This window comes from Sturnus vulgaris, chromosome 16 (genome assembly GCF_052056855.1).
Source record: "Sturnus vulgaris isolate bStuVul1 chromosome 16, bStuVul1.hap1, whole genome shotgun sequence".
Taxonomy (NCBI): Eukaryota; Metazoa; Chordata; class Aves; order Passeriformes; family Sturnidae; genus Sturnus; species Sturnus vulgaris.
In genome coordinates this window covers 6,235,930-6,256,804 of record NC_142258.1, presented here as the reverse complement: position 1 = coordinate 6,256,804, position 20,875 = coordinate 6,235,930, and the positions used below count along the sequence as shown (strand labels likewise).

Here is a 20,875-nt window from a genome sequence, read left to right as displayed (position 1 = left end):
GAGAGCAGCAGCAGCAGCCACTGAGCATTATCTGTGCTGCAGCAGTCACTCCTTCTGCAGCTGACAGAAATGTGGAAAAGAGAGGCAGCCCCTGGTCCCACTGCTCAGCATCTCCTTGCCCAGGAAGTGACCACTCACCAGGACTGCAGCTTGGTTTGGAGAAATGCTGGACTTGGGGAGGCTTAACCCAGCTTGGTCTGAGCTTCTGGGGTCGGTTTTGTGCCCAGAAGGGAGCTCTGGTACCCCTCAGGAACATGGCACTACCTGCAGTCCAGGCAAAATTCCTGCCTCTCTGAAGTTGGCCTAGGAATAAGAAAAGGCTTTTAGAAATCTATTTTTAGGCTCTCTACTTTTTAATTTTGAAGCGTAGTTAAAGTAGCTACAACAGACAGACACATCCTGCCACTAAACCTCAACACTGCCTTCATGGCCTTCATTCTGTACACATTTTTGATTTACCCATTTTACTTTTCAGACAAAGTTAAATGAGACCTAGCTTTTTTTCTGTTGCACAAGTAGTGCTGCTTTGGTCGATAAATGTATCAGAGTGATACCACAATGATTAAATAAAGTAGCAATATAAATAAATAATATTCAAAATCCCAGGCACTTGAGAAAATACCAGACACACTAATTGCAGGACCAAGTGCTGTGGTTGTCCTGGCTGCCTCCATGCCCAACCCAGGGCACAGAATGAACCCTAATAATGGCTCAAATAGTCCATGACAGTGAAAAAATATAACTTTTATGTGCATGGGCTCCTCTGGCTGGAAGCTGCCTCCCTGTAGAGATGCACCTACAATACACAGAGTATTATTTCACATGTGCTGTGAGGTGTTTGTAGTTATGCTTCCCATTTTGCTGCTCAAGTTGCTGCCAGGACATCCTCAGCCCACCTCTCCTCAGGCTGCTGTCACCTGTGATAGTGCCTGATGGGGCCAAACCTTCTGAAAAGAGCAGGAGAGAAAGGAGCAGTGCTGGCAGACCAAAGGTGGGATGGAGGCCCAGGGCTCAGGCTGTGCTCACTGTGGTGGGTGAGCTGTTCTGTGACACGTCTGCAGTTCTGATGGAGACAAACCCATGCTTCTCTAAGCATCCCTTCTCTCTCCTGTATCTTCCCAAACCCTCTGTGATCAAGTGTGTGCTTCCAGGACTCTTGGATTCATAGCTTGCTTTACACAAGCCTTTGGTTTGGCAAGGGGCACGATGCTTCATTTTGGCTTGGAAGAGGATATTGTTTCACACCAATGCTATTTCATCTTTAAGCAGAGGACAGTGATCATAGTTGCTGAGTTTGTGAATTTTATCACAATAGAATAACAATAGTTTTTACCTGCCTGGAAAGAACTGTGCACACAAGAAGTATATGAACAGCAAGTGGCAATATTGCAAATAATTACCTGTGTTACTAATGACAGGGACTTATTTCAATATTAATAAGAATAATAAGCTTGTTCAAGATGACTTTATCTCATTTCAGCTCAAGAATTCATTTCAATAATAAGGAAAAATAGAAATACGAACAGGAAGATGTATGGAAAGACTACAGAGAAACTGTGTTGTAACTGTGGTGAACAAAATAAACGTGCTGTCTTACTCTGATATGCATGATATGATATGCATGATCCTGGGCTTTACAGGAACAGCGAGCTCCTCAGCTGGAGGCATTGAGAGGCTGCAACACAGCACAGCAGCCATGGGGACACATCTGTCAGCTTGGGCAAGGGACAACTTTCCAGTCCTGAAATGTCATCCCACTGCTGGCAAGGTCCTGTGCTGCAGAGGCCCAGAATGGCAGGATCTCATTTCCTGGTGAGGAGTTTGTGATGGCTGGAGCTGCCACACATCCAGGCACAGCTAAACCCCCCCAGGACCAGCAGGTCTCCCTCCCCACCAGAGCCTGGAGCTGCCTCTCTCTGCTGCCCATGCAGGTCAGGCAGAGAGATCTGTGCCTCAAAGCACAGGGGGACAGCTGAGAACACGAGTTAGCCAAAGGAAATGAAAGGACAGCAACCAGCAGATGATTAATGGCACTGATGTGAACCCTGCTGACAGTGCAGAGCCTCGGCACCTCTGCTGAGACAGATTAACTTTGTCTCCTGAAACATGGGAACTAAAGGAAGAGAAGCTACCCACTGGGAAATGTCTAAATCCATAGAAAAATAATGAGAATGTTTGGGCTGAAAGAATTGGCTGGAGAAAAATTTTGGCAAGGTCTTCCACTCTTTAACTGAGTGCTTAACATCCATTCAGCTCAGCATGCAGATTTTGGGTTACCAGTCACACATCTCCTGGCTAAAAAGTCAAAAGGCAGTAGAACAGGAATTGATCTTCATCTTTTTTGAAGTGGTTTGAAAACCTTCCTGAATTGTGTTTTTCCACCCTGACCTATATTTCTGTGATGATTCATTTTTCTGTTCTTTTTTTTCAAGGGATGGCAGAGAGCACAAGCTTTGCCTGGGCTGGGTTTTCCCACCCTCATTGCCCTCATCTCTGCCTGGTAAAGCCATGGACACACTTGGAGGCAAATCCCTCCTGCACCACCAGCCTCCCATCTCACTTACAGGATTAGGGGATGCTCTGGCAACTTCAAAGACAGAAAGAAAAGTCAAATACACACTGAAATACTTGTTGCCTGAGCATGTCTCTGTGTGAGACATGATGAGTTTTCCATCAGGGATTTATGGTGTATTTATTCATGTCATAAAAAAAGCTGCTCAGTGGCAAGCAGAAGTCACTTGTGGGTTAGTCCTGGCATGAAGTTTCCACAAAGAGCAAATAAGAGCTTTTCCCAGGCCTTGGGGTTATGACAGGGAACTGCATCCTCCTTTGCCTGAGAGCACTGGACTTGCATTTTCAAGAGATGTGCAATCCAGGTCTGCACTCTGGAGCCACATGGAATTACCTGTCTGGGCCATAGCACAATGTGCACTTTATAAACAAGGGCCTGTTTTCACTTTATGTGGCTGGGGCACTTGCACCCACGCAAAGGAATAGAATATAAATTTTATTGCTTGCCACATTTCCTTCTCTTGTTGCCCTCCAGCTTCACTCTGCTGAAGAAGTTACAAAACTTTAGTATTGTGTCAAAACACTGGAGACCAGCAGGATTTTAAGGCCTGATTCATAACTCATAGAACATCAAAGGAAAAGTCCCAGTTTCCCGAGTTTCTTTTTCTCATTTCTGCATTTGAGATCTGGCCACAGCTGATTTTTTGATATGCAGAATAAGCACAGCCCAAGCTGTCCGACTTTGGTGGCATCCTATTGGGCTGAGGCAGGAAAAGCCTTGCACAACATCTTCTAATGATTCATATTTTGGGGAGGAGGAACATCACCTCTAGGAATTCAGCTTTATTGGATACTGTAATCCATAGAGATAAAAGCACTTACTAATTACTGCTGGGTTTTGTTTCTTTGAAGAATTGGGTTAAATCTCTTTTGAAAGAAGATGTCTGTTTGTGCTCGTTAGATGTATAATTTAATTTGTTTAGGATTTTCTCCTTTTCTAGAGTTTTGTTCCAATGATATCTGTACTTTTCCTTCTCTTCTTTCCCTCTCTTTTCTCCCAAAGTTATGAACTTTTAATACACTCTAGATTTATTTTCTTCACATAACAATCACCATCCCCAAGTTGAGGCATCTTCTTTGGGACCTCATTTTTTCCCTCTTTTTTCCCCATTGAAAATTCATTCCCTTAAAATAAAGAGGGAGGGGGGGAAGGGTGCTGCTCTTGCTTGCCTGTTAAATAATTCTGAGATTTATTTGCTTATGGACTGAAACCTGTATTTGTGCTGCACTGAAGAGAGAACTCAAAATATATACTTTAGAAAAGAAAAAATTGTGATATTATAATTTATCTGTCAACCACTACTATGCAACACTGCAGAAGCAGAGAAAATTGGGCTGAAAGGGAACTTGGGGCTTCATTTAATTCATAATTCTTCCCCAAGCCAGGACCAACTCTGCCTACATCATTCTTGACAGATGTTTTTCTTACCTGTTCTCAACAGCCTCCAGTGGCACTGGGTACACAACCTCCCACGGCCATTTCTATTAATACACAACTGTTCTCACTGTTAGAAAGTTTTTCCTAATGTTTAACCTGAATTTCCTGAGCAGCAGTTTAACCTGTGAGTTCTCATCCTGCTCACATGTATTTGATCTTGTTAAGTCAATCCAGCTGAGGGAAGTGGTTTAGCACAGCTCCCAGGAGCTTTCTGCACTTGTGTTCCTTTGCAATTTCAGAGCTTTTTGAAAAACCCACCCACTGAGAGCTACACCCAAAATGCAAATAGAGATCAGCTGTTTGCCCTGCCCATGTCTGACATCTCTTGGGATTTTGTTGTGTTCTGGGGGGGGGAAGAAGAAAAAAGAAGAACCTGGCCCAGGTTTCATACTTGGGTTACAGCCTTTGAGTGTTGACCAGGTACTTCTGCACTGACCACGTCATGATTTATTATAAATGAACTCTTTCCCCTTCTCCCCATCCTGAAAACAACACCCAAAAATAGGGAATACTTCTAGCTTGCTGTAAATAAAGAAACACTTTGATGGACTATCCTATTTCTTACCTATAGGATGGGAATATGGACACTGCTATTGATTCCTAGATGCTCTCATGGCTCTATAAATGAAGATTAATGTTGCAGTCACCTTTGCCTGGTAGATTCATTTGGGTCGGACAAAGAACTCTTTCTTCACCTGATTTCCTATGTTAAAGGGAATTATTAAAAACCTCCAATATACTTGCAAAATGCTCAGAGATGCAAGTCTGAGGTGTGCCCTGTTTTATGGTTCTCAGATTTAGGGATTATCAGGGGAGTTGATAAAACTCCCGGGTGTAAATTTGCATGAGGGGAAGCAGCTCAAAGGCTTCATACAACATTTTCTGACCCCCCTAAGGTGAGAGGGCTGAGAGGGATTTTATTTCTGGCAGCCACTGGTGCCCCCCAGCCTTTTCTCTTTCTCTCTGAAGCAGCAGTGTGAGCTTTTCAGGGCTTTTCCACAGGCAAAGGAGACATCTGCTAACCAGGACACAGAACAGCTGGCTCACAGCTCTTCTGCTGCTCCTGGCAGTGGCACTGATTTTGCCAGCCCCTGGCACTGGCCTTGTCTGGCTATTAGTATTTGTTTTCATCATTATTTTTTTTACTACAATTCTAAATAACAATTGAATAAATTCCTCCTCAGAAGTGTTTTTGTTTTTATTACTGTGCCCTGCAGCAATGGGAAGTGAAATATTCTTATTGGATTGGGGTGTGATTCCTTCATGCTGGATGAGGGGGGCATGGGGCACTATGGTCAGAACAAGGTGGGTGTTGGAATCAGGGCAGGAAGGGGGTGCCTCAGGCATTTGGAAAAGCTGGCTTCCCTAGCACTGGAGCAGTTGTAGCCTTGCAGGCACAAACCCTGAAAATGTGGAGGTCCCACAGCATGACAGACCAAACTGGTAGGAAAACAGGGAGGATCTATCAGACCACAAATGAGCAAAGAATTGAAAGCTTTTTTTTCTTTTTTTTTTTTTTTTTTGATTGATGCCAAATGATTTTGTTGCTGGCCTCAGGAAAATGAAATACTGAACAACAAAACACCATCATTTGGGGTTAATCAAAGATTTCTTGCTTTGCCTCAAGCTGAAACAGTTTTGGTTTGTTTGATCCAGAAAAAAAAAAAAAGATAAAAATATCACGGACAGATTTAAAAATGAGGTATTTTGGACTGGGAAAAAAAAAAGGACTAAATTACTTTGTTTTCTTTTCCAAGTTCTGACCAGCTTTCTTGTATGAAACTGTTTCACAAATTTGTCTCAAATGGTTTTTGTCCAAGAAAAAAGTAATACAATCACATCTCTTTCTTTAACTCAAGCTTTCTCCCTTTGGTAGGACACCATAAATGCTGAGGCTGCACACGCACACAGACCTCGACCAGCAAGAACCGTGGTTTGTCACGTCTCTCCTAAGTGACAAATCAATAAAGCCTCTTCAAAACCCAGCCCAAAGGTCACACTGCAGCGACAGGTCTGTAAGCTCAGGCATGGCTCAGTCTCACAGGTGGGAGCAGAGCCCCAGTGCTGCAATGTAAAACCTCAGAAGCACAGGGCCAAAAGAAAGCAGCATCACGCCAAGAGATGCACAGGAATTCCCACAGGAACTGCCCTGTTTGCAGCACAGCCCTGAAGCAGGGAGGTGCCAGGTGGAAAATGATTTCTAGAAGGTACCAGGTGCTGACCTGCTCTGCCCAGCTGCCCACAGCATGGCCAGGACACAGTGACTGGCCAAAGTGCAGGTTCAGAAACAAGATGCTTCTGCAAATGGAGGACCTTAGGTTGGGTCTGAACTTTGAGCACTCAGAGCAACATTTAAGAGACTGATCAAGTGCCCTGAAGCAGACTGAGAAAGTCCCTGGTGCAGGCCTGAGTCAGGCTCTTCACTCCCCACTGGTGGCATCACCCCACATGAGGTGGCTCTCCTGGTTTTCTTGAAATAATAATGTTTAGCAGTCTGTTGTAAATACTGAAATAGATCTAATTATTCATTTAGTCAGGGGAAAGGAATCTCCTACTGTTTTCCAAAACCAGGCAAAATGGCCAATTGCAGCAATGCAGGCAAGAAAGGCATGTGGCAGCCCAGTCCCATCTGGAGTACGTGCAGATGGAGAGAGGGAAGCTCTCCCTCACTCTGCAGGCATCTGCCAGCCCTGCACCTCTCTTCAGAAGTGTTTGTACAGCATGGCCAAAAAATCAAGGTTGTGGGGTTGTTTTTGTTTTTGTTTTTTTGTTTGTTTGGGTTTTTTTTGGTTTTTTTGTGGGTTTTTTTGTTTGGTTGGTTTTTTTGGTTTTTTTTGTTTTTTTTTTTTTTTTTTGTTTGTTTTTTTGGGTTTTTTTGCTACTTAATAAAACTAAAACTCACAAGCCCAAAAGAGTGAATTGTCCAAATCCAAATGGTACCAGTGTAGCTCAACCCAGCCATAACCTCTTCCATCAGCTGCCTTAGAGGAGGGTGGATCTCAGCTGTGATGAGGTTCCCAGACAGCCTGGCTCTCATGTTCTCCTCCTGCACTGTTGCTCCTCTGTGGCTCATGGAGCAGAAAATAGGAGTGACAGCAGTGTGAGTGGCAGTGCTCTGTGCTCTGTGGCTCCCTGGCAGCTCACTCGGGCTGCAATGAATGGGAAGTGAAAGCTCCTTGGGCTGACAGCCCCAAACACCAGCTGTGGAGTTGCAGGGTTCTCATACATCCCATTAGAGGACACAGGACAGAGTGCACAGACAATGCTTTTAATCACCTGGAGTGTTACCAGATCCCCTCCTACTCGCACAGATAAGATGGATATCTTTGGGTGACTGGCTACTGACAGCTCTGCCATCTTTCCTCCTTCTTTGAGATTCCTTTCTCAGTTTTGTTTTGTTAATATGCCACTTTCTTTCTCTTTTCCTCCTGCAGCCTTTTAGCCCTGGTGTGTTGTTGTTCCTCCCAGCTTGCAGGGACAAGCTCTTTCCTCCACAGAGCCTTCCCCAAGTGACCACCATGTCTGTACCCACAGCAAACCCCTTGCAACCTGCTGAGGGGGACTCAGAAAGCCAATTTTCTCCCTTTCCCTCTCCTTAATGAGCTATCATTTCCAGCCCTTGCACGGCCCAGGATGTTGAACACCCCCTCGTTTTGCTTTGCCCTCCCCTGTGTGTGGCTGAGTGCCCAGAGATGCTCCCATGCCACCCATGCCTGCAGGTCCCACGCTGCTCCCTGGGTCAGGCAGAGCAGGGGGAAGGAAAGCACAAAGCCCAAACCCTGCCATCCACCAGCACCATGAGGCAGAAGGGAATTCCCTGAGTTAGACTGGGGGGCTTGGCCATACCAATGGGAACTCTCCTTTTCCAGACACAGCATGAGGCAGCTCTGTCCCATCAAGGGACGAGGGAATGGTTCCAGCAGCAGAAAGCACAGACAGTGGAGTTCCCTCTGTAGTAATGGCATTAACTCCTTTATGGCTTGTTTTCCAGCCCAGAAATAATCAATAGAAGTTACAGAACATACTAAATTATGCTTTGCTTATTTTTCTAAAATTATGAACAACTTTATGAGCTTGTTGTCAACACCAACTGCCAGAAAGGCAAACTAGCAGACTCCGTAATCTTTGCTTTAAGAATCTCGCCATTTCCAAATTTCTTTCAAAGTCATGAATATTTTAAAACTAACATAGCCTGTGGTTCCTTTAATTTGATTTTTTTCTTATTATTTCTCAATTTCTCCGCCATCCATATACCCCTACATCACGATTTTAGACTTTTCTCTGCAACCACAAGCTGTTTTATAATTACAGCTTTTATTGTGTTCCAGAAATGGGTGCTGTCAGTCAATATTTGAAAGTTCACAGTAGGTTTGTGACAAAGCAATCCTGAATCATCTCCGTTCATGCAGGAGTTCAGGCTGTGTTTATTTTACTCTTACCCAGCAAAGCAGATATTGCTATGAGTGTGGCCAGCTGAAGTCACAGCTGGGGGGCCAGCTCAGCTCCTGACTCAGGGCTCGATGTCTTCTTGCTGGTTACCAGCCTGGGCTGGTATTTCACGACCAACCTCAGGTCAGGTCTGTGCTGTTGCAATTCACAAATGCACAAATATTTGTTATGGTTTGGATCAGAGTCAAGCCTCAGCCAGCATCAGTTGCAGGAGGGCAAAAGCCTTTTCCTATTGCACAAGGGAACAGGCACAGGAAGAGAAGTCGGTGCTGTGGCCCAGTGTAAATCAGCTCTTGAAATTAAGGCTTTGCTCCAGTGATGACTAATCTCTTTGCATAATTCCCCTCTGGATGTTTTGGATACAAACATGTTGTTTCTCCTGTAGTGCCAGATTTCTGAGGGTCTTTCTACTATTCATGTCAAATCTAGTTGGGCTGCAAGTCTGTCTCAATAAAATGAAAAAATTGTTCATATTTGGAGACTTAGACATACAAATGTTTTCAGAAGAACTCATCTCCCATTTCAAAACATATGTTTCCTCCTTTGTATCTGTTTTGTCTTTGAGATTTTTTTGCAGGCTTCTTAGGAAATGTGTTGGCATGAACAATATGTTTCAAGTAAAGAGAGCAAATACTTTCAGAAAACAAAGTTTTTAAAAGTCATAATGTTTGATTCAACATGGTAAACATCTGATTTATTTACTGTCCCTCCAGGAAAGGCATCATAGTATTGCCCAAGACAGAAAGGCCCAATAAAAACTGTTACAGTCTTGAACAGCAGATGCTGTAAATTATCTGTACCATACACTACAGCCCAAAAGCTGTTCACAGAAGGGTTTGCTATGATGACTCACTTCCAGGGAAGCTGTCTTCTGCTCAGTAGAATTTTAGGTGGCCAAAGGGAAGAAAAGATGCAAAATTAATTAAATACAAATTTTTAAGTGTTCACCCTCTTCCAACATCCCCAAAGGTTGGCTGGATACACCCCATTGATTCTCTGCAGGGCAAATGAGGAGAGGTGAAAGCAGAATAAGACTTCTCTGTTCCTTTGGAGCAACATTTATTTGTACTTCCCCAAATCATCCACTTGCCAGCATTATAGTCACTTATTTCCTAGACTTTCCACCTAAAACCATTTCCACTTCAGGAAATGGGGACTGAACAGAGCAGTTACAGGAGTGAACAGGGATTTCTGAGCCTGTTCTGCAGAGGATGCTGCTCCAGTGTCTGGAATGGTTGAGGATGGAAGGAACCTGTGGAGGTCATCTGGTCCAAGCAGTCACCTGGAGTGAGTGGCCAGGACTGTGGCCAGATGGCTTTTGAATATTTCCAAGGATGGAGAGTCCAAAACCTCCTCGGACAACCCATGCCAGTGCTGTCACCCTCACCATCGTGCTGCACATAGTTCAGATTTGCATCAGCCATGAAGAGCCTGAGACAGAGACAAAATTGTCAGAGAAATTAAATTCACACCTTCAGCCCCATCTTCCCAGGCTAGAGCAGGAGCTGAAACAGCCCACGGGCTTTGTTCAATAGGTATGCAACTGTGAATTCAGGGGGTTTAGTGGATTCCTCTTCTGCAGATTCAAGCCCACTTGAGAGATTAGTTATCCAGGAAATGCCTCTAGGAATCTGATACAGTTGAACAAGCCAGAACACAGTGTCTGTTCTCAAAATTCGCTAAAAACTTTGAAAAATTAGCTTTATGTTGTGTTCCAGCCTAAACTGATCTTTAGTATGGGACAAAGTAATTTCTAATCAGTACCTGGTCCAGCCCAACATGTGTGACCTTTTCCAGTTTATACCCCTGCTCTCTGTGCTCTGTATCAGAGCTGGTTCCAGGCTCAGTGAGCTGCAGGGATGTTCTCTGTACACTCTTCCCTTGTGAAGAACACCTCAGCCCTGATAGGAACAACCCTGCCATCATTTGTTTTATTTCCACTGTCTGCTCCCAAGCACCTTCATCAGAGGCTTCGAGTTAGGAGTTAATTAAACTGACAGCTCTGCTTCGCTGCAATTCAGTGCAAAACAATTGAACTTTTATCTGATCCAATTTCTCAGCAGTGAAACCAGGCAGTTCCTGGTGAGAGAGGAAGATCTGGAAAACACAGTCATGGGTCAGTGGGGTTGTGCTCCCTTTGTATCACTGCACCCAAGACACGGAGCACATCAGTAGCAGGAGTGTGGCTGTGCTGGGTTGATGTGGAGGTGGTGATGGCAAAGGGTCAGGGAGACTGAGGAGGTATAAATGGGGGAATTCACTTGAGACTTGACCTGGGAAAATCCTGTTCAAGAGTTATTTGAGCTCTTAATCAGAATCAGGGAGAAATGCCAGCTCAAATGTTTGTGAGGTGTTGGGATTTTTAAACAAGCTGTTTAAAATCATAGAACCCAACATCCTTGTTTAATATTTTTTTTGCTTATTAAAAAAAAACAAACCTTAAATTACATCTTAGAGCCACAGCTCAGATACTCAGGAATTATCTGTTGCCAGCTAACACGGGCATGTCATTGCTGTTGTAAAATCACAGTTTGACTGAGCGTGGTGGGGTCACTGTGCTTCACTCACAGCCTCGTGTCTGGGGCTCTGGGCAGGTTGCCTTTGAAGTGAACTTGTACTGTGACTCAGTGGTGAGTCAAAGTGAGCTGACACTTGTCTCTCAAAGAATGGAATGACAAGAAAACCTTATCATCGTATTGAGATAATAGCCAGGCTTGGGAAGGATACAGTTTTCCTGTCCAAGTGAAGATGCGGTTTTACAATGTCAACTCACTTTATCTGAAAAACAACAAAAGAAATCTAGGTCCATCTCTACTGAGACATTTCATTTTGTACATAAAATGTGCTTCACTTGAATTGCAACTTTGTTTTAAAAAAAACAAATAAATCACGGTCCCTTTTTGCTTACATTTGCTTACATGCATCTGAAATTTTACATTGAAAACTTAAAAAGAGAGGAGAGCTTTTCAGGTCAAGAGATCTAGGGGAGAACAGCTTTCTTTGTCAGCAAATTGTGTGGGGCAAGAGAAGTTTTTCAAACAGTGCCAGCAACTTTGAGTAATTGTTAATACCAATGGTTGTTAAAGCACCAGCAATCAGTGTGATCAAACACAGCAGTCCTGGGAAACAATTCTCTGTAATTTTGGCTGAACAAAGCAGTAACAACAATCAGAGACTTTAACTCTATTGAGTAAACAGCTTCTCTCCTTCTCACACGCCTGGCCACGAACAATGAGCCATGCAGCAGCAGGAGGTTGGGTTTTTATGGCACCTGGTGAGAGCAGGAGTGCCACAGTGGTGCTGGCTCGGCTCTTGGTCACCGTGTCTGTGTGGGGTGCCCCCTCTCACACCTGAACCTCAGAGAGGAACCCCACACTGTGACAATGTGTGAACACTTTCATGTTGTTTAACCATTGTCCAGCTTGCCTCAATCAATCTATTTTCCCACACTTTTTGTAGCTGTAAAAACAAACTATTTGAAGGGTGTTTAAGCAACTTTTTATTTTACTTTTTGCTTTTTTAAGGTCGCATTTTTTCCAGTTTACTCATAAGGACCTTCCACTGTGCTGTTCACTACCTCTTCTGACTAATTATCATTTTTCCATAGTTAAAAATGAGTGGAGATGAGAAAAAAATGCCTTAGCCTATTGATATAAGATAGGATGAACAGATAAAGCTCTATTTTTACACTGTGCTGGATCCAAGCCAAACAGTCCATAAAGGTAAAGGTACCTTTTCAACAAGTTCCTAATATATAGTTATTAAACAAATAACTGCAGACTAAGATAACAGGTGCATCAATAATGTCTGGGAAAGAAACAGCATTAAAAATGGCAGATTTCTATGTTTACATTACCATTTTTACATGACTAGCTCATCCAACACTACAAATGCCATGTTAGTTTCTTACTATGAGAGGATTTTCCACTACATTGCTCTATAAACTGTATGATTTTTTTCCCTAATATAGCATTCAAATTGTATTAACTATTCACATTAACTATCTGTACAACCAAGTAACAAATCACTGCATTGGCAAACTGCTGAAAAAATACTTTGTCACTGGGTTATAAGCAAGGATTTAAGATGCAAATCAGGGATTTCAACCTGGCCTCTAGAGCATTACAATAAAGGCTCTACCAAGATCATAATGCAGCAAACACAGCCACTCCTGTGAGATGAGACTCTTAAAACACGTTGCTGTTTGGTTGTAGTATTTCCCCACAAGAAATTCTCCATAAAAAAATCCCTTTGAAGTTATTTTAAGAAATGGTCAAAGGAATCAGGGTATTTTCTTTAATTGTGCTAGCAAGTGAAGGCATGGGTTCAAGCTGTAGCTGGGCTGGTGAGACTTGCTGGGAAGGAGTGATTTCAGCTGCATTGCTTTGCTGAATCAGAGCCTTAGGACTGGTGAAAATGAGTAATTTGAAAAGTACAAGCTCAGTTTGTACTTCTGCTAATTGACACAACACTCTTCTTGCTTAATTCGGAAAGTCTTGAGCTAGGAGATCTCTTCCCTTCTGCATCTCAAACCCAGCAGGGATGGCTATTCTTGTGTGGCCTCCAGGAACCAGTTACACGGATTTAGATAATCATTTCCAGACCTTTTCTTGTACTTCCTCACACAGACTTTCCTACAGATGACCTTTGGGAGCTGGAAACTCTGAGTGTTGTGGAGAGAACATGATTTCCTGACTGCTACTGTAGTGAACCTTGAAGCAGCTTTCCTGCATCATAGCCCTGCAAATGAAAAATGTGAACAGCAAAAATGAAAGGGAATTATGGTAAAACAAATAAAGTAACTCTCACCAAGGGAAGCTGAAGAGTCTGATCCTTCAAGACAGGAGAAACTGGTGCTCTTTTTTGGACTCTGTATTTGCTTTTGAAAGAAGAATTTCCAGCACTGTCAAATCAAGATTAGTAAAAATAGAGAGGTACTGTCTCAGACAAGGGAGAAAAGAGAAAAACTGCAGAAGTCTTTCCCACTGCAATAGAACAGATAATTTTTAAGTTGTAAGATATCTCTTAGTACTCATCACAAAGCACTTGGGTCCAGATGAGGGAATTCCCAGCATTTCACACAGTGTTTATGCAGGAAATGGGAGAAATAGGAAGGCCTATGGTGAAAAGATTTAATATTCCAGTTGAAAGAGGTATTAAAAGCTGGAAGGCAGCATGTTCCACGTCCCATAACAGTGACACTCAGCTGCAAACATGCAAGCAGAAAGCACAGGGAGGAGAAAGGACTCCCACGAAGGACAGGATTAAGCATGCTGAGGACAGGATGATTTCAATTAAGGAACAGAGCTGATCCAGGCATGGGTAAAAATATCAGTAACAGAGAGGAAAAGTCTTGGGAATTTCCCAGCACATCTTCTCCTGTCCAGGCTCAGGCTCTGGGGTCCAGGCTCTCTCCTGGGCAGGTGGGCTGGGCCAAAAGCCTGAGCAGGAAAATTGATGTTTTTTTTAGTGCTGCACAGCCCAGGTTGTCCTTCTCTTAGTCTTTGAGAGTGGTGATGACACAAAGAACAGAAGAGGCTGAGCTAAAAACCTCTGAAAGACAAAGGAGGCAAACGGGTAAAAAACATCAGCCTCTGTCTTTGTCCTGAAAGCTTTTTGCCACTGAACTAAATGAGAAGTACAGTCAGCCTTCAGAAGGGTGATTAGCATAGCAGGGCAGCAACAGGCAAGCATGAAGGAGGGAGAAATGCTCGTGTCTGCTGAGATGTCTGACTGCACTGGGAGGGTTTTCACTCCCTCTGCCTTGAAGTCTCTGTCTTTGAGCACCACAATGGGAATTTCTGCCCCCTTGAAAGACTGCTTTGAAGAGCTGTACTTGAATAAAGATATCCAATATGCACTGCAGATAACTTGCTACAAGTACATCTTCCCAAAACCTCTGGTGTGCTCTCCTGAAATAAATTTATTTTTTCCATGCATGTATTTCCAGAGATGCACGTCAGGAGTATTTAGACACACGGAATCTTGAGCTCACAAGTCAGCTGGGAGACCTGACAGAGCAGCAGGGGTTGTACTCTGCTCCTCAGCACTGGCACCAGCAGCTTTTCTGCTTACCCCAAGGCAGCTCTGTGTGCTTCAGGGAGAAGAGGAAAAAAGGGTGACCAAAAAAAAAAATTAAAAAAAAAAATTCTATTTGTCACCTTGAGGGCAAAACAATGGTAGGAAAATTCATCCATCTCACAAGATTCCTGTCATCATCTTCTCTACAGCTTTGGTTTTTTCCCCTTTTTCACTACATGTGTGTAGAAAACAGCAGAATGATGAAAGATACGAATGACTTGATTGACAAAATCAGTAAATATTATATAGTGAACACGTTCTCCAGAATTGTTTAGCAACATGATTTATCTTGTGTAAATAAGATGGAAGGCTTCAAGCATGGCATGGAACCATTTCTGTCCATCTGGCTCTGCAAGGAAATTATGTGGGCAAAGTAGAATTACACTTCAAGCAAGAAAAAAAAGAACCACTGAAATTATATCAGTAAGATTAAAACAAACAAACAAAAGAGAATCCTGACTAACACTGTTTAAAAATATGGAGCTGTTCTAGGAAATATAAAAAGAAGTGAGAGCTGATGGAAATGAAGAACTAAGGTTTGGATTTAGTAAACGATGCTTACTTGATTACACCCATATGCAGTCACTGATGAGCTCTTGAGCAGAACTGATGAAAAATTGGATTGTTTACATGTATCAAACGTAGCAAATGGGAAGCTGAACTCAATGTGCCAAAAAACCTTGAGAATAAAAATGCTAGCAATAATTGCTACATTTTATGTGTCAATGGCATGCCAGCAAGGATTCTGCATCAAACTCTGGCCAATGGGAAAAGGTTGGGTATGTGAAGCTGTAATATCACTTATCTACCAAGCAGGCCACCTGATGAGTGACAACTTTAATTTCAGCGTGAAATTGGCTGACTGGCTGTTGAAACATCCATCCCTTCTGACAGGGATGGTAGTCTCTGGATATTTACTACTAGAACCTTCCACAGTCGTCCTCCTGCTCCACTCCTCCTCATTTCAAGCAGCAAAGAGAGCAGCCTTGGCTAAAATCACAGTTCTCCATCGAGGAGTGGGGCAGTGATGGTTTCTAGAGGTCACATTGTCCATACCTCTGTGGACAGGTCCTGGTGCTTGTGAGAAAATATGAGTTCTGGGGGGTTGTGTACCCAGAGCACAGGTACCCAGGTCTTTGGGGTAGGTGTGGGAGTAAAAATCAAAGAGATTTTGTTTTATATGGAATGAATATGTGGTTTAGAAGCGCAGATTTTGGACTGGAATCCTTTTTGTTTTCTTCACAGGCAAAGATAAGCTCACCAGAAGAACAAAGCTTGGCTTTATTCTTGGCCTGTATGTGCATGATCTTGCATGATAAGGATATGAATATGATCTTGCACTGTGTTAATAGCACACATTACCTTACAGCACAGAATGTTACCATCTGTCTTTTGAAAATAAATACTAATTGGAGAGAGAATAGTCAAAATAAGCATGACTATTGTACATTTACTATATTACTACATACTGAGTATTGCAGTGCTTTCCTGCCTGGACAGAAGAGATATTTAAATATCCCATTATTATCTGTAATTTGGTGAGCTGGAAGAAAAGTGCATCTCATTTTTAAGCTGCAGTCTCATAGATATGAAGAAGACTTGATGTGGTCCTGAAGCTGACTGCTTCGGATGTCTGCTTATTTAGGATCTTCATTAGTACTTGCAATCATTTAATTACTCTGATTTTGATATTTGCCATCCACTCTGGGTTGAGGGAATGTTTACAGCTAAACAGCAATTAAAAGAGAAGCCAGAGAGCAGATTCCCAAATCCTTCCAAATCAGCCTTGAATTGTGAGCTCCTTCCTCCAAGGCAGCTTTCTACCAGAAGGATCCCAGCAATTACAGGGGCTTTGCCACAGCACCACGTGCAGATTTTGCTTTGCCTCCAATTCTATATTTAATCATACTGAGAGTTCTCCAGAGCAGTCTAGGTTTTTCTAAAACACTTGGTGTCATAGTGAAAAGGGTCCAGAGATGACATTCCTCAATGAACTGCAATGAGGGACATTCCACAACCAGAGAATCATCAACCATCAATCAAACCTGAGAGTCTAAGAGCCACTCCTTGGAAAGAGGTGATTAAAAAAAACCCAAACTAGAAAACATATCTGCCTAAATAAAAGCTTTTCTGATGATTTTCTGGCTATTAGGATCCTATTTTCTGTTGTGCTTTTGCTTTTTTGGCTGCCTGGTGCCCCAGAGTAGCTGTAAACCTTGCCCACAGCAGCTCTGGAGTGACTTTGCTGTGCCAGAGCAGCACACAGGACACTGATGGTGTTTAACTTTCCTAAAAACTCCACCTCCACAAGGGCCTGAGGGAATGGTAACGTGCATATGAAGCCTGAATGCTGCATTGACTTTTGGACTGCAACAGAAGGCTTCCACTGAATTGAGAGATTACTGCTAATTTTTGTTCAAAAAGGAAAAAATAGAACTGATGAGGATAAGTTGTACACACAGAGCATGCTGAACACTGCATCAGCCCAGAGACTATTAGCACATAATTAATTGAAATGGCTTGGCACTTGGGCTTATGCTACTGACACTATGAGAGTTAATGTTGGCCCACTTTCCATGCTCATTACAATCCATGTCAGTACGATGGACACATTTGAAACCACTTCCTTCTCTTTGTTACAGTATTTGCCAATAGCTGGAGAAATTGATGCTGTGAAAGGGAGAAAACATCTCCAGCATTGCAATGGAGGAACAAATTATTCTCTGGTGTACATTATAATTGCAGCATAATCTGGTCAGAGAAAATTAACTCCTTCTTCTGATATGGTCCAGGGAATTGTTTGGTGATGCTATGAAAGGATGCTTTGATTTGTGGTGTTAAGTAATTGTAAACAGGTTGGCTCTCATAAACACATTCTTGGAGGAGCTTGAGGGGCTGTGTCTCCCGAAGCCTGTAAGTTTGTAAGTTTGTGAAGTCATCTCTCAGCAAGAAATGTTTCTCCTCCAGAATCACATCTGCAGAGCAGAACTTTCATCTTTCAAGTTTTTAATTTTTTTTATTTCATTTTTTTCTTAAGGCAAATGGATCTTCTCGTAAGGATAGGTCTTAAAATTCTTGAAGATCTATTCCTGAAAAAAAACAAAACAAAAACCAGATGTGCAGTCATCCCTCAGTACCTGGTTAGTAGCAGAGAGTGGTGGTGAGTACAGCAGGGAACTGCCAGAACTTCTTGCCAGAACATCCCACCAAGATCAGCCTTGCACAAAGGCTGAGTGTCTCCTGCTTTGGAAAACAAAGCAGGAAAGGTAGATGTGTATAAAAATGAAACAAGGAATTAAATAAATACCATCAGATTTTTGTAAGCTTCACGAGATAAAGTTTCAACTTCTATTCTGGCATGAAAGTTTAGCCCCTTTCAAAAATTAGGCTTTGCCAAAAAATATTTTCTTCCCCACTACTGTAGTCAAAGACTGGGGGAAAGCCCAAAGGGCCGTTTCTTCTCAGGTTTGAGGACAAGGGTTTGCTCTGACATTGCAGACAGGGCAGATTGTGACTGTGGGTTCTCTGAACCCAGAGGGGCTGTGCTGCTTTACCAGCTCAGGCTGCATCCCCAGCACAGCCATCCTGACCATACTGGGGCCTGTGTGCCTGCAAGCACACTGAACGCATTCCTGAGGAATTGTTAATGTTGCAGTGTCACCAAGAGCTGCTTAATTATCAAGGATTTCTGTGTAGCACCTACAGGGAGAGCAGCTTTGAAGAGCAGCTCCATCCACACCAGCCGTGCAGCACAGCTCCAATTATTCCTGCCTGTGCCACCATCAGAGGGGACAGCTGGCATTTCTTCAGCTCCTCGTACTCCTGCTAATAATGAAGAGTGTCTCAGCACGCTGCACGTTAGAGGGAGATTTAATGTGCTGGCTGAATATTCTATTGAGTTCCTGATTTGTGTCAGCAAGGCTTGCTAATTCATAAGAAGAAGAGTCCCCAGAAATTATCTCCCATACATTTAGACACATTACACAAATTACCCTGGAGAAAGCCTGGCTGTGGCCATCAGTACTTACTGCAGGTCTTGGTTGACCTGAAAGGTTGCTAAGGGATCTACTGAAGAACAGACAGAGCTCAGAGTTCAGCATCCTGCTCACACACATCCCTCTGGGATACCTGATGGTGTCCTGGAGGAAAGCTCATGAATCTTATCCTTGCTGCTCCTCCTTGGAGAGAAACCTCCTAAGATTCTATCCCTGCCAGTCTGTGCTTTTCATTCCTGTGGTCTCTGCACGACTCCTGCTCCTCCAGCATCCTGGACTTCCCAGCAGCTTTGCTGATCCCATGGAGCAGTCTCAAATGGATTTTGCAACTCCCCTCACCTCTCCTGTTAATGTAAAACAAACCCCACATTCCTCACCTCAAAATCACTCACAGAATATGCAGGAACTGCACTGATCCCAAACACTGTGTTCCTATTCACCACCAAAGGGAAAACTGCTGAAAGCCAGTGTGAGGGGGTGCCGTGGGGTTCCCTCTGCCCTGGGGGATGCAGTGAGCCCTGTGCTCTGTGCTGCAGCTCTGATGGGCACTGAGGGTCACACAGGGGCGACTGAATGCAACTGTGGCTCCATGCTGGAGTCTCCAAGGCTGCCACGTGTATTTTGATACCACAAAATCCCAGAACCCCTCATAAAATATTCATCGCTTTTTTAATGCCATGTCTTCTAATTTTAAAATTCAGCCCCTAAATAATTCAGCAGGCTCATGTAAAAAAAATATAAAGAAAAAATAAACAAGTCTCCAACAAACAAAACCCTCATTTAGGTTGTGGTACAGTTACTAAACTTGTCAAATGTTCCCAACATGTTGCATATTTCTTGTCAGGGGTTTATGGCTGTGCCCAATATCACCAGGTATTGAGATTTTTTGCTGCCTGAAATCCAGAAGTACCAATGATCTGATCCTGCTAAAGGCTTAGGGGATGTGCAACATCACATTTGCAGGTTTGTGAAAAAGCAGCTGGTGAGACCCTGCCATCAGCTTCCCCCCACATCCCACCTTCTTGAGCTGCTACAAACTGCAGCTTGTGCCATAAACCTAAAACCACAATTCCTCCCTGGATGCCCCACATCCCTGCCATCCCACACACGTCCTGGTGACAGCCCCTCAGGGCCACCTGGTCACCCAGACTGGGCTCTGTGTCACAGACCTGAGGATGGAGAGTCCACACCTTTCCTCAGCACTTGCTGCATAATTAAAGCATCTAATTTGGTTTGAATCTTTGTGCTGTCTGCTTCCAGCTCTTCAGCTTTGTTTCTCTGTGCTAAACTAAAAGGCTACTGCACCCCAAACTTTCTCTTTTTCCTTGTACAGGGAATGCTGTCCCACAGAAACAACCTCAAGTTGCCTTCTAATACTTATTTATCAACACACAAAGATGCTCAGTAGTCTTAAAGATGAAATAAAGCTGTAAACCTCACTAGCCAGTAGTTGTTTTTCAGATTTTGCCTCTGTGGTTTGTTGCTGTTCAGGGCTGACTCTGGACAGGTTGCTCTTCTGAATGCAAACCCAATTCACCTCTCACTGCAAAAATACAGCATGGCCCCTGAAATGGTAAATATGCCAGCTAGTTTTCCCAATTTAATTAACTTTTCCCCAATGGCCTTGCTTAAATAGACTTCAAAGTTCAAAGGAAAAAAAAATTACATTTTAATAACACTCTTGACAAAAATGGGGAGAAAGTTTTCATTATTCAGTGTTGAAGTCATGGAAACTCCTGTGCCTAGCGGCTGTTTTGCCTTTTATAACATCAATAATTTAACACTTAATTGTTGTGCATTATTTGGTTAAAGCAGATTATGACTCTAACATTAGCATTTATTTTTCAGTAATGGTGAGATAGCTCTTCCTCAGTAAGAATATATCTGGACATTCATTTACCCTGCAAACAAAATCACTGAGTAGCTCATCTCTAATGCTACTATTTAACCACTGAGAAATGAAGCCTCTCCTGGTGTATGATGAGAAATGTCTGTTTATTACCAAGCCATTTTGATGACTTTTCTGCAGTGCACTTTCAAACCATTTAAAACCCATATTTTTAAGGCAAACTCCGGGATTAACAACCCTATTATATTGTGTTTAAGCTAAGTGAAATTTCTTGGTGTATCTTCAAAGGGCAGGAGACGTTTCTTAATGCCTTTCATTTATCAGAAGAAATTAAACCCCCTGGAGCAGTCTGGATGCAAAGGACAGCCCTGTCATCCCTCAGGACAGTGATGGCACCCTGTCACTTGTCACATCTTGGAGGACTGCACACACTGCAAGGCTTGGCACTGCTTTCCCTTTGAATTAAGGACCACACAGAGCCCACAGGCTTCA

The 20,875-nt window shown here is 43.1% G+C and overlaps 1 long non-coding RNA gene across 1 annotated transcript in view; it reads left to right on the top strand.

The window, feature by feature from the left end:
- Positions 1 to 19,300, top strand: part of LOC148221892 (uncharacterized) — a 185,725-nt gene extending 166,425 nt beyond the window's left edge. Inside the window, exon 5 of the long non-coding RNA XR_015807212.1 lies at positions 15,785 to 19,300. This is a non-coding gene — a long non-coding RNA (uncharacterized LOC148221892). The remainder of the gene's footprint in view (positions 1 to 15,784) is intronic.
- The last annotated feature ends 1,575 nt before the right edge of the window (positions 19,301 to 20,875 follow it).